Genomic DNA, 13,641 nt, shown 5'->3' on the forward strand with positions numbered 1-13,641 from the left:
AACAATGGCCTTTTTCAGTTAATATTTGCCTGGTACATATCTTTCCAACTTGTATCATTAACTTTTTCATTACATTTTAGATATGTCTTTGATAAACAGCAGATAGATAAATTTTTTCTTGATACAAGTTTTTCCATATTTTAATTAATAAAAAAGTCTTTTATATTTATTGTGGTTGATCAGGTTTTTCTCTAGACTCACTTTCTTTAATTTCCTGCTTTCTCCTTTGGTTGATGATAAGGTTTTCGATGTCATTATTATTATTACTATTATTTATATGAAGTATTTCATACATGTAGATAAGGAGTAGAGGCCAGTATGGATATAACAAACTCTGTGTACCCAATACCCAACTCTATGAAATTTTAATATGATGCTGCGTTTGTTTGAAGGTGTGTGTGTGTGTGCATGTGTGTGTGTGTGTGAATGTTTACTTTATTCTCTTATTTTTTTATCTTCTCTTTGGAAATTGTAAATTCTATTCCTATTTATCATAGCACCGGCCATTAGCGTGTTAACATGCATCCATGATTTGACATATGACAGGCAACTCAGAATGCTTTAATTCCAATTGCTGTCATCTATCCAGCTTGCCTATTCTGCTTTGTTAGCATAAATACTGTTATTTGTATTTTTTATATTTTGAGCCAGTGTTTATGTAGCTTTACCTATAGGTTTGCCAGCCCTGCAGTTTGCCCCGTGGGGAATATATTATTTTTGCTTTATTTTCCTGATGGCGAACACTCCCAGCCCCTTCTCACTCCACTTCACCCTCATTCTTCAGTGTAGCTGATAGAATTCTAAGTTGCCGGTGATTTTCTTTCAATGCTTTAAAGCTGTTACTCTATGCCTCCCAGCCTCTATTCCGTGCTTGCATTTTATCATGTTATGATGACATTATCATATTATTCTATGCCTTCATTGCCATTTGGAGCATCTGGGTGGCTCAGTTGGTTGAGCATCTCACTCGATATCAGCTCAGGTCATGATCTCACGGTCATGAGATCGAGCCCCACCTGGAGCCCTGTGTCCAGGCCACACTGAGTGTGGAACCTGCTTCAGATTCCCTGTCTCCCTCTCCCTCTGCTCCTCCCTGGCTCATGCACACATGCACACATGCCCTCTCTCTGTCTCTCTAAAAAAAACCCCAAAAAACAAAAAACAAAAGTTCATTGCCTTTAGGTTATTGTTTTGTTATTGATAGTTTATCCCCCTGCCCCCCAAGATATTTTGGTTTCCTTAGGTTTCCTATAATTTCACTACAATGATCTAAGTGTAAATTTATTTTTATTTTTTTAAATTTTTTTAATGTTTTATTTATTTTTGAGACAGAGAGAGACAGAGCGTGAGTGGAGGAGGGGCAGAGAGAGAGACACACACAGAATCCGAAGCAGGCTCCAGGCTTTGAGCTGTCAGCACAGAGCCCAACGTGGGGCTCAAGCTCACAAACCGCGAGATCATGCCCTGAGCCGAAGTCGGACGCTTAACCAACTGAGCCACCCAGGCGCCCCTGTTTTTATTTATTATGTTTAGACTTACTGTGCTTCTTGAATCTGAAGATTCGTTTTTCAGTCAAATCTAGATCATTCTAAGCTATTACTGTTATCAACACTATTTCTTCTAAATTCTTCCCCATCTTTATTCTCTCTTTCTGGAATTCCTATTAAGATATACATTGGGGTTTTTTCATTTATATTCCATGTTTTTTAACCTCTCTTTAAAAATGTCCTGTCTGCTAACATCTTTCCATCTGTGTTCTGGGCAATATGCTCAGATTTGGCCTCCAGTTCATTAATTCTTTTTCCACCTTATTATTTCTGTATCATGTAATGCCTTTATTCATTCATGTCATAGTGTACTCCCGGATTATTTTTTATTTTTTTCATATTTGGGGGCTCTAGCTTTTATGTTTCCTGTTTTTGTTGACTTTCATTCACAAAGAATAATTTCCTTGTGCACTTTATAATTTGGGATTGTAAGAGGGACTTTATTTTTCTTTGGGAATCTGGGCAGCCTGAGTTGTCAGAGTCCCTCCAGTGTGTTTTTGTTTGCTTCTCCTAAACACCCCGGAGGCAGCACCAGCCCAAAAACAATTTTACATTACTTTTTGGCTCAAGGACTTCCCACACCGTGAACGCAGTGTGGAACAAACTCCAAACACGCAGGCCTGGTATGTTGAGTTTTCGTGGGAGAATTATTTATTGATTTAGCCTTCTAATTTTCCAGCTAGACTCGTGGCTGAGACAACTTCCATATTGTCTCTCTGGACTGGTGGGCAGAGTTTATTAGTCCCAGTTTTCACCACGTTAGCAATCCATCAAGGGTTGAATTCCTAAATAACCAGATTAGATAACAAACCACCCCCACCCCCCACCCCATGACTAGAACATCAGCTCATTCACATACCTGGTGACCCTCAGCTGGCTCCTAACTTCTGACACGTGGGGCTTCTTTTCCTTTTCTTGAACACAGCAATCGTTTTTTTTTTTTTTGGTTTTTTTTTTATTACAATAAAATACACATAGCATACAATGTACCATTTAAACCATTTTAAGTGGCTGTTCAGAGGCATTAAGGGCACATTGTTGTGCAGCTGTTACTACTTTTTCATTTTCACAATTTTTTTTTTTTTTTTACCTTCCCACACTGAAACTCCCTAGCTGTTAAACACCAACGCCTCCACCGTCCCCTACACTCAGCCCCTGGAATCTCCTTTCTGTCTCTATGAATTTGAGGACTCTAGGTCCCTCACATAAGGAGAATTGTATAGTTTCTGTCTTTATGTGACTGGCTTATTCACTCAGCATAATGACGTAGCATAAGTCAGAATCTCCTTAACTTTTTAAGGTTGAATACTATTTCCGCGTATGTGTGTGCCACATTTTGTTTGTGCATTCAGCATCCGTCGGTGACCACTTGGACTGTGGCCACTGTTTGGCTCTTACTGTAAATAATGCTGCTATAAACACAGGTGTACAAATAACCTCTTCAAGTCTCTATTTTCAATTATTTGGGGTATAGCGGAATTGCCACATCATTTGGTAATTCTGTGTTTAATTTCTTAAGAAGCTGCCATAACCATCTTCCACAGCAACCACCATAGACTCTTTCCTTTTCTTACTCAAGGTCTTTCTGTGACTATTCCAGGTCCTAGGTCCCCATTCCAGAATCAGCAAGCTAACAGATCTGCTCAGGCAAAGAACGGGCACGGCACATGGATCTGGGTGAAGCAGGGTGGCCCTCTTCGTAGGTTTGGAGGTACGAAGTCTCTGTGAGGCAACCGCTCTTACAAATAGGTTGGCTTTTACTTACAGATTTTTTGGGGTTCTTACCATGTAAGAATATATTTGATCCCCAAACCCTGGGTTGTTTTTTCCACTTACGTCCATTCCAAGTGTATTTCATGGCAATGAGTTTACCAAACCTCCTTTATTAAAATATAAGCACTACTAGATGCCCTGGGTGACTCAGTCAGTTGTGTCCAACTTCAGCTCACGTCATGACCTCACGGTTTGTGAGTTCGAGCCCCGCGTCGGGCTCTGTGCTGACAGCTTGGAGCCTGCAGCCTGCTTCGGATTCTGCGTCTCCCTCTCTCTCTGCCCCTCCCCTGCTTGTGCTCTGTCTCTCCCTCTTTCAAAAATAAACACTAAAATTTAACAAAATATAATACCAGCCATGTTAAATATAGGATGATATTTAGTGATTGAGGTAAAATGAAATTCCAGTTCTTTTCTTGGAGGTTTTTTAACTTCATTAAGTATCTACGAGCATGCTAAATTCTTCGATAATGTCTTCTTTTTTCCACATTTTTTTCTTGAACTCAATGCCACCTCACCTGTACTTTTTTTTTTTTTTTTTTTTTCTCTTCTGGAGAAAAGAGTGAACCCATGATGGAGAAAGTCATTTTCAGTGAAAGAAAAAGCTTCAAGAACACGACTCGTTCATTAAATTTTAGAAAATAAAATTATATCCCTTTGAGTGGGTCCCTTCCTTTAATCAAGACTATATTCATTGATAGTTTCAATTAGCAAACACTTGCCGAGTTTCTGACACTGCAGCAGGGGATAGATAAACGAGATATGGTGCCCCCTTTGCAAATAGGTCATTATTAGGAAGGCAGTTGTGAAAACAAATAATTCCAGACATCTATTTCCGACAGTCTGGCCGACTTGAGGCTCAGGCCAGTTGTTCCTCTGAACACAACAAAAATCCTAGTTAAAATGCAATCAGATTTTTAAAAGTGTTGAGATAAGCTGCTGTAGAAATAAGGATTCCTGGGGCGCCTGCATGGCTCATCGGTTGAGCGTCCAACTTCAGCTCAGGACATGATCTCTCGGTTTGTGAGTTCGAGCCCCACGTCGGGGCTGCTGACAGCTCAGAGCCTGGAGCCTGCTTCAGATTCTGTGTCTCCCTCTCTCTCTGCCCCTCCTCCACTCACGCTCTGTCTCGCTCTGTCTCTCAAAAATAAATAAATGTGAAAGAAAATTTTTAAAAAAGAACTCAAAACTGCTAAGCACAAGGATAAGGAAACAGATGGTTTATTATAAAGGCGATGGCAGAAGACTAATTGCAGACAGAGATTGTGTGTGTGTGCACATGCACGCATGTCACACTGTTGGATGTTGGACGCACAGGAACCGCAACGCTAACCAATTTCCTCCCACTCACCTTTTTTTATGATTCAGTCCGTCTGTTATTTGTGTCTCAATGAATGATTTCCTGGTTCTCACAACTCCAGGTGTAGTAACCCAGAAACCCAGAGATAAAGGTCCAGAGGGAAGGAAGCACGAAACTCTCGACGTTTTCAGTACGCCCGAGGGAAGCCGTGTGAAAGGCTCCCAACCGGAGAATGAAGATCACTGAGTTCCAGAAACATTTAAGAAAGTTTGGGGATTATTGGACTCAGAAGCTGGTAAGGATTGGTGAGTGCCAAGGGAGGCCAATGAAGGGATTCTGTAGATGAAAAGAGAGAAAGGTTGCGTGGGAGAAGTAGAAACAGCATCTCTGGAACAGGGGCTCCTGGGCGGCACAGTGGGTTAAGCAACAGACTCTCGCTTTGGGCTCAGGTCATGATCTCACGGTTCATGGGATCGAGCCCCTGAGTTGGGCTCAGCTCTGACAGCACGGAGCCTGCCTGGGACTCTCTCCCTCTCCCTCTCTTTCTACCCCTCCCCTGCTTGCACCCTCTCTCAGAATAAATAAAATAAATAAACTTAAACAAAAAAGAACACGTTTGAAATAGACCAACAATTACAACAAGACTCCCGTCCGAATTGGCAGCCCAGCTCCCAAACTTAAGACCATGAGCCACTTACTCAACCTTGCTGTGCCTCTCTTTTCCCATTGGTAACATGGGGATTCACTCAGCCACAAATAATTATTAGGCACGTAATAACGTAAAGGAAGAAAGGAAGGAAGGAAGGAAGGAAGGAAGGAAAGAAAGAAAGAAAGAAAGAAAGAAAGAAAGAAAGAAAAGGGAAGGGGAAAGGAAAGGAGAAGAAAGGAAAGGAGAAAGGAAAGGAAAGAAAAGAAAAAGAAAGAAAGGGAAGGGAAGAAAAAAGGAAAGGAGAAAGGAAAGGAAAGGAGAGAAAAGAAAAAAAAAGAAAAGAAAAGAAAGAGACTACCTGGTACGTCAGTGTTAAACAAAAGCCAATGCCCAGAACTTACTTGGTCTCCCTTTCTTCCATATCCCCACACTTTGCTGTGTCGTCTACTTGTTGACTTTGCTGCTATGTTAATTTCTCAAACGTCACTTAGAGTTATATCCGCCCTCGAACACTGAGTGACTCCCAATGTCTTCAACCCAGACTCTAAATCTCTCCAATGTGAACATTCAAGATACTTCATAAAATCATGTCTACCTACCTTCCAGCCTTACCTCTCACTCTTCCCCCCCCCCCCATATTTTGGGTCGCAGACCACAGATAATGCTTTTGAATGGCTCTGCAGTCCTTCAAGTGGTATTTGATTATAGCATGATTTTTTCCTGCTTTATGCAGTTTTGGATACCACAGCTATTTGAACTTATGAACCTCCCCTTCCCCCTCCAAGTAACCAAACAACCTGCTCTGATCAAGCTTGCCTTGATGAATTAGTTAATTAATTAATTTGCCTTGACAGGTGGCAGACTGCCTTGTACACATTAGGTATCAATATTAATTCAGTCCCCTCTGCTTCTTAGCCGTAGTCACACTGCGTGCTCGCCTTGGAATGATGTCCAGGAAGCTCACTATGTTTCCAGGATTCACTTTCACGTCTTTAAAGCTGATCTCTTCCCCTTCGAAGTGTAACTTTATGACCTTATATACTGGACTTCTCAAACGCCACCATAATTGATAATTGTTTCGTGTGGGTGTCTTATGGCTGCGCATGCATTAAAGACAATGGCTGTGTCCCATTGATTTCTGTATCTTTGCTATCCTCACCTAGCACCTCCCGCGTGGGAAATACCCAAGGGATTAAAAAGAAATTTGTTGAGAAATGGAAGCAGTGGAGGTCTGTTAAAGGTCTGAGTGGTTGAGGAGAGGCTGTGTATGGTTCGTTCCAGACTTTTCTCCAGGTCTTCCCTGCCATACCCACCTTCCCCCCACCCCTCAGCTGGACACAGAGTAAGTCTGTGTGGAGAGTAACATGTTTTAAAGGTCACATTTATTAGCAAATAGCTGTGTTTATAAACTCAGCTTGACAAAAAAGAGAGCCTTTGAAATTAATACTGTCTGCTGAAATTAGAACCAAGTTCAATCAACAGTGCATACAGAGTCTGGTTAAGGAAATGTGCAGTCAAGGTGGCTTTCACAATCTTATGCTCCTCACCCACTCTTTTTATTTTTTTGAAACTTAATTTTTTTTTTTAAAGGCTTCACTGAATTTTTCAGGCTGGGATTTATTTGTCTTGTGTCAACCTGCTGTTGTCATGAAATTCTGCCTCGAGAAGTTTATTTTTTATTTTATTGTTAAGAATTCTTTTAATATTTATTTTTGAGAAAGAGAGCGAGAGAGAGAGAGAGAGGCAGGGCACACGTAGGGGAGGAGCAGAGAGAGAGAGGGAGACACAGAATCCGAAGCAGGCTCCAGGCTCCGAGCTGTCAGCAAAGAGCCCGACACGGGGCTCGAACCCATGAACCGTGAGATCATGACCTGTCCAGCGCAGCCACACCGCAGGCCCCTAGTTTACCTTCTTGTTGAGAATCTGGAAGAGTGTAGGACTGGCATTGTCGGGTCCCCTTCTACCGCCCTTTCCTCTCTGCCTCAGAGCATCCTGTTGGAATGAGTCCCCTGAGATACTGGTGGCCTGGGATTTCTAATACAGAAAAGAAACGCTGGGTCAAAAGCTGGGAAGAGGCACTTTCTGATGTGAATGGTGCAGGCTCTCCTGGTCCCCAGGTTCCAGCTCCACAGAGAGAAGACTCTAGGCAAAAGGTGGCCCCAGGAGCAAAAATTCATCTGAGGAGGAGATTAACCCAACCCAGAGACTTGTTCCCAGAAGAGATCGTTGTACCTCCAGAACATCTAACTCTTTGTTGCTAAGACTAACAAGGTCAGAGAATGGAAGGTGTGGAATCATTATCTAATGATTCTGCCTAGGGAGGTCAAGATGCCCGCTCCAAAACTAAAATGAAATGTGGAGGAGTTTGACCCTGCAGATGGTTGAACTCGGTTCTGTTAGGAGAGGAAAGGAGAGGATTTCAGACCATCTTCTAGAGTGAGAGAGGACACGAAGTTGTGCCGAGTGAGGGGATCCCCTTGGGGGACGTTAGTGACTCTCATACCCTCCTTTGGTGAGAGAAAGGATAGGAAATGATGACAATAAATGAATATTCTTTCAAAGTACTCGCTTGGACCAAAGTGCCTCAAAATGCTTTAAGAATTCCACTGTGGAATTACTTCCGAGCTAGTTTATATTTTTGATTTCATCACTCTAATTGCACCTCACTTTGTAAACCCCAAAATAGCTTCCCGCCTGATCAACCACCTTATTCATCATACTTGGCTCTGGATGACTTTTGGTTGTTTCCAGAAATGAAATTCATCCTCAAAACTGAAAGATTTATGTTACTGAAGCTCCTTAGGAAATGTGACTTCAACTCTTAAGAACTCGAGAGGAGTTCCAGATATATTTTGCTATTGGAAAAAAAAGAGTTTGTCTCATTAGTTGGCTGTCCAATCTCATACACGTTCATATCTTCTTCTTGAATATTGTTTTAGAGATGAAATCCAGACCTTTATAAACTAGTGTAAGTGCATTAATCAGAGTTGTGCCCAATCTAGCCATCAGTAATTAAGTTTTTTTTGACTCTACAATATGTCTTTGAAAATGAAAGAGAGAAGGGAGGAAAGATAGATGTAAGAAAAAAATAGAAATACATATAATTAAATCATAAAAGAGTGAGAGTTTCAGATCGTGTCTCCCTCTCTCTCTCTCTGCCCCTCCCCTGCTCGTGCTCTGTCTCTCTTACTCTCAAAAATAAATAAAACATAAACAAATTTTTAAAAAAAGAGTGATACGTACCACCTTGTGCCTACTCTATGTAGGTTCGGCTAGCATTGTGCACATGCTATGTGTCAGTAGGTTACATATAGCTTTGTTTCCTTCATGTTACTGGAGTAATATTTATTGTAGAAAATTAGGGGGGAAAAGGCATAAGGAAGAGAATTTAAAATCATTTGTAATGCCATCAACTATAGGTAACTGATTTTGATTTTTCATCTTTGTAGCCTTTTTGGGGGGATGGATTTTTACATTTACCTTGTAGCAGATTCAAGTCATTACTTCCTTTCATTTTTTGTTTGTTTCTTAAAAAAATAAGATACCCATAGAAACTTCCATCACACATGTAGATAGAGTGAATTGTGTTAACCACTCGTCACCCCCCCTCCCTCGCCTCCTTTCCCACTATCCAGATTTGTGCAACATTCGTTGTTTTGTGGTTTCTTCATCATATTTAAAAAAATTTTTTTTAAAGTTTGTTTATTTTTGAGACAGAGAGAAACAGAGCATGAATGGGGGAGGGTCAGAGAGAGAGGGAGATAACAGAATCAGAAACAGCCTCCAGGCTCCGAGCTGTCAGCACAGAGCCCAACGCGGGGCTCGAATTCACGGACCGCGAGATCATGACCTGAGCCGAAGTGGGACGCTCAACCGACTGAGCCACCCAGGCGCCCCTTCATCATATTTTTCATTATCTAAGCCAAAAACAATTTTTCTTTTCTTCTCTATTATTAACAGTATAGCATCGTGGGTTTTTGTTTACTCGGGTGCAACGATGCTCTTAATAGGGGCAGTGGGAGCATCTCCAAGCAGTTCCTGTGAACTTTTTGCACAACCCCACGGGGCAGAACCCTTCTTTGCCTTCTGACACAGTGACATTTTGTAGGCTCACCTTGCAGGCCCCTGCTCCGACCAGTTCTCCAAGGAACCCTGATTTCTGTTAGTGAATAATGGGTTTTAGAAATTAACGCCTGAGCGCTGCTTACACTTTGCTTCTCCGGTGAAAATGTTGCAAGTTCTCAGAGAACAGAACTGGGGAAATACACACACACACACACACACACACACGCCCAATGGGCTAGTCTGGGAAGAACACACCCTATGTTTCTCTATTACTCACTTACTCAAGTGCCTCTGGAAAACCCATGCGTCCCTCGATTCTCTGCAGCACCAGCTGGATGTCCCATAATGCACCGAATTTCAGTTCGGACCCTATCCACCGGGGCTCAGCATTAGATCCCACAAGTTAAGGGCTCAGTCCCACAGGACTTGCCCCCGCCCCATTTCAGACACCAGCCGTTAAGTCTTGGGTCACCACCTGTACCTCTGACTGACCAGCTATAAATAGGACTTCCCACAACCACCTCTTTGTACTTGATAATTTGCGGGGAGGGCTCACAGAACTCAGGGAAATATGTTTAATTTTTTTTTTAATATAGGGTATTACAAAGGGTGGGAATAAACACCCAGATGAAGGGATACATGGGGCAAGATCCAGAAGTACCACAAGGGAAAGAATTCTAATCGCGTGTAGATGTGTTTACCCACCTGGCATTTCCAGACCCCGTACTTTCAGGATTTTGACGGAGTTTTTATTATGCAGGCACATCATGGATCATTAACTCAATCTCCAGCCCTTCTCCCCTTGCCCAGGGCTGGAAGATGGGGCCGACAGCTCGAAGCTGTTAATCCTGGCTTGGTCTTTCTGGCACCCAGCCCCATCCCAAAGCCATCCCGGAACCCACCGAGAGTCCCCTCATTGGAACAGAAGATACCCTTATCACCCAGGGAATTACAAGGGTTTTCGGAGCTCTGTGCCAGGAACCAGGGGCAGAGACAAGTTTTTATATGTTATATTATTTCATAGGGCTCATCCTGACATTTCAAGGTCAAAGTCAGCATTTCTGTTTTTCTTAAGTTTTTCAATTTTAGATCTGGATCTCCTCTATATCCAGCCTGTGTGTGTGTGTGTGTGTGTGTGTGTGTGTGTGCGTGTGTGTTGGATATGCGTGATAATTTACAAAATGATCACTGTATACGTGGAAAGTTCTGGAGAGGAAGCAAGACAATGCTTTTATGGCAACAAGCCCACAGTGGTGTGGGGAAAATGCTGGGGGGGGGGGGGCGGTGGTGAACATGGGAGGTCCAGATGACCTCACCACAAACAGCCAAGAGTGAAGAAGAGTCTCTCTCTAGGTGACAGGCCCGGTCTGGATGAACGGGGCCCGCCTCCTAGACCGCAAGTGCCTGCCCATGGAGCTTCTAAGGAGGATCCTGTCACCCTAGTGGACCACACCTCTGACCTCCAGAGACACAGGTCAGTCTGTCGTCAGTCCAGTGCTTCAGATGCCGGCCACAGACCACGGCCTCTCTCACTTCTGACCGATTGGCTGTCAACTGGTTCCCATGACCCCCTCCTCAGGTCTGATCATTTGGTAGAATGGCTCCCAGAACTCCGGAAAAGACAGTGCCAGGGTTTATTGGCTAATCATAAAGGATACAAATGAACGACCAAATGGAGGAGACATCTGGGGAGAGGCGCAGGGGCAGGTGCACTGAACTCCCTTGCCCTCTGTGAGCTCACCACCCCCCCTCCCCGGCAGCTCCAACTCGGAAGTTCTCCAAACCTTGTAGTTCAGGGGTTTTTACAGAGATTTCGTTAAGCAGCCACAGTTAATTAAAACATTGGCTGTTGGTGATGAGCTCACTTTCCAGCCCTGCTCCCTTCCCTGTCATCATGCGGTTGACCCCTCTCCTACCAGCCCCCATCCTGAAACTCTGGGGACACCAAGAGCCACCTTATCAGCACAAACACAGATAAGGTTGAAAAGGGCTCTTCATGAATACGTCGGAGTCTCCTTTCACTCCTATCTCTCAGGGTTTTAAAATACCCTATGCCAGGAACCAGGGACAAAGACCAAATATATATTTCTTTCTTTCTTTCTTTCTTTCTTTCTTTCTTTCTTTCTTTCTTTCTTTTTTTAAGTTTATTTATTTATTTTAAGACGGGAGACAAGTGGGGAGGGGCAGAGAGAGAGGGAGAGAGAGAGAATCCCAAACAGGCTCCGTGCTGTCAGTACAGAGCCCGACGCAGGGCTTGAACTCACGAACTGTGAGATCATGACCTGAGTCGAACTCAAGAGTCAGATGCATAACCCCCTGAGCCATCCAGGCAACTCCCCCCGAATAAACATTTCTTATTATATCACAATATCACAGCTTCACAGAAGACAGCAATGTGCTCATATCTACCTACCCCTGCATTCAATTTCAAATCACATGACGTAGTCTCTGGAGACCTCCACTGTGAGCTCAGGAATGAACCGGAATGGAAAAAGGTGAATAATGCCTTGCTATTATTATGAAAATAATTCTCATCTACCTTGAAAGGATCTCAGGTTCCCCCAGGGGTGGCCAGACCACACTCAGAACCCCCGGCATAGAGAAAGGCACGGTAAAGACAACAGAACTGGAAATCCCGAGCGAAGGTTTTACGATCTTCTGGCCAGATCTTTATGGCATTGCACTTAGAAACTGATCCTCCAATGCACTGTTAAATATAAACTAATTTTGTAAAAGTTTGCAGACGTTAAAATGGTCCTAATTCATCTCTGGAACTCTAGCTTCTTCTATGTAATGGCTACCCAGCACCTGTGCTCAGATGTCTAAGAGACTTTTCCAGCCCAGCTTGTCCAGAACTGATCTCCTGATCTTCTGCCCGTAAATCTCTCCTCCTGTGGCATTTCCCATTTAGCTCCTCATTATAGCTGCTCAAGCACAAAACCCTGGAATTATATTTTTAAAGTTTATTTTTATTTATTTTGAGAGAGAGCCAGAGAGCAAGCAGGGAAGGGGCGGAGAGAGAGAGACAGAGACAGAGACAGAGACAGAGAGACAGAGACAGAATCCCAAGCAGACTTTGCACTGTCAGCCCGATGCGGTTTTGAACTCACGAACCGTGAGATCATGACCGGAGCCGAAATCAAGAGTTGATACTTATCCGACTGAGCCACCCAGGCGCCCCCAAGCCCTAGAATTATTTTTGACTCCCCTCTTCCCTGGAATTACTTTGGCCTGAATCACCAGCCTCTCTCCCCGGGGTTCCTTCTACCTGTTCTCTCTGCTCTTACCCTCCTCACCCTAAACCCCTTCACTCTTAGGTTAACAACCGGACTGATCGTTTGATACCTAAGACCACCTAATTTTCTGCTTAATATGATATGATTTTATGACTCCTTTCACTTAGAGTCAAAGCTGACTGTTTGAAACACCTTTAAGGTCTTACCTGGTCCCCCAGTGTTTCCCTTTATGACCCCAATCACTCTCTCCTGAAGCCACTCTGGCCACAGTGACTCCTGTCTGTTCCTTGAACACACCAGACCCAGTTCTGCCTCAGGACCTTTGCCCTGGCAGTTTCCCCTCCATCCCCAATATGTTCTAACCCCCTCATTTTCCAGGTTTTGCTCAGGTATAACCTTCTCACTGTGTTCTACCCTGCCTATTCGATTTAAAACTGCAAATCCCACTTTCTGTGCTGGAATGTCCGTCTCCCCCTTACCATGCTCTACCATTTCTTTCTCCTCCCCGCCCCCCACACCACAGCATTTATACTCATCTATTTATTGAGTTATTGTCTGTTGTTTATTTTCCGTCTGGCTCCATGAGAATGTCAATCCCACAGGTCAGAGATTCTTGTCAGTTTTCCTTCACTGGTGTATCCTAAGAAACCAGAATTGTGTCTGGCATTTAGGAGGCACCCAATCAATGTTTGTTAAATAAATGACAACATGGATATACGAATGCCTTTTAAAAAGTAGGATGCCTGGAATATCTGAGGTTGTGATTCAATGGAGACCAATCATCAGGAATTTTTTGAGAGTATTAATAAAACTTTTTCACTTCAAGTGCCAACAATTCAACTAACCCTACAGGAAGGAAGGAAGGAAGGAAGGAAGGAAGGAAGGAAGGAAGGAAGGAAAGAAGGAAGGAAAGAAGGAAGGAAGGAAGGAAGGGAAGGAAGGGAAGAAGGGAAGAAGGAAGGAAGGAAGGGAAGGAAGGAAGGAAGGAAGGAAGGAAGGAAGGAAGGAAGGGAAGGAAGGAAGGAAGGAAGGAAGGAAGGAAGGGAAGGAAAGAAGGAAGGAAGGAAGGGGAGG

At 43.3% G+C, this 13,641-nt stretch overlaps 1 long non-coding RNA gene across 1 annotated transcript in view; it reads left to right on the plus strand.

Annotated features, from left to right (window-relative positions):
* The window catches only part of LOC125926977 (uncharacterized), a 142,256-nt gene that overhangs the window by 39,206 nt on the left and 89,409 nt on the right, over nt 1–13,641 (plus strand). The window contains exons 2-4 of the long non-coding RNA XR_007459206.1: nt 3,148–3,258; nt 4,739–4,912; nt 10,685–10,805. This is a non-coding gene — a long non-coding RNA (uncharacterized LOC125926977). The remainder of the gene's footprint in view (nt 1–3,147; nt 3,259–4,738; nt 4,913–10,684; nt 10,806–13,641) is intronic.

Source organism: Panthera uncia, chromosome E1 (assembly GCF_023721935.1).
Source record: "Panthera uncia isolate 11264 chromosome E1, Puncia_PCG_1.0, whole genome shotgun sequence".
Lineage (NCBI taxonomy): Eukaryota > Metazoa > Chordata > Mammalia > Carnivora > Felidae > Panthera > Panthera uncia.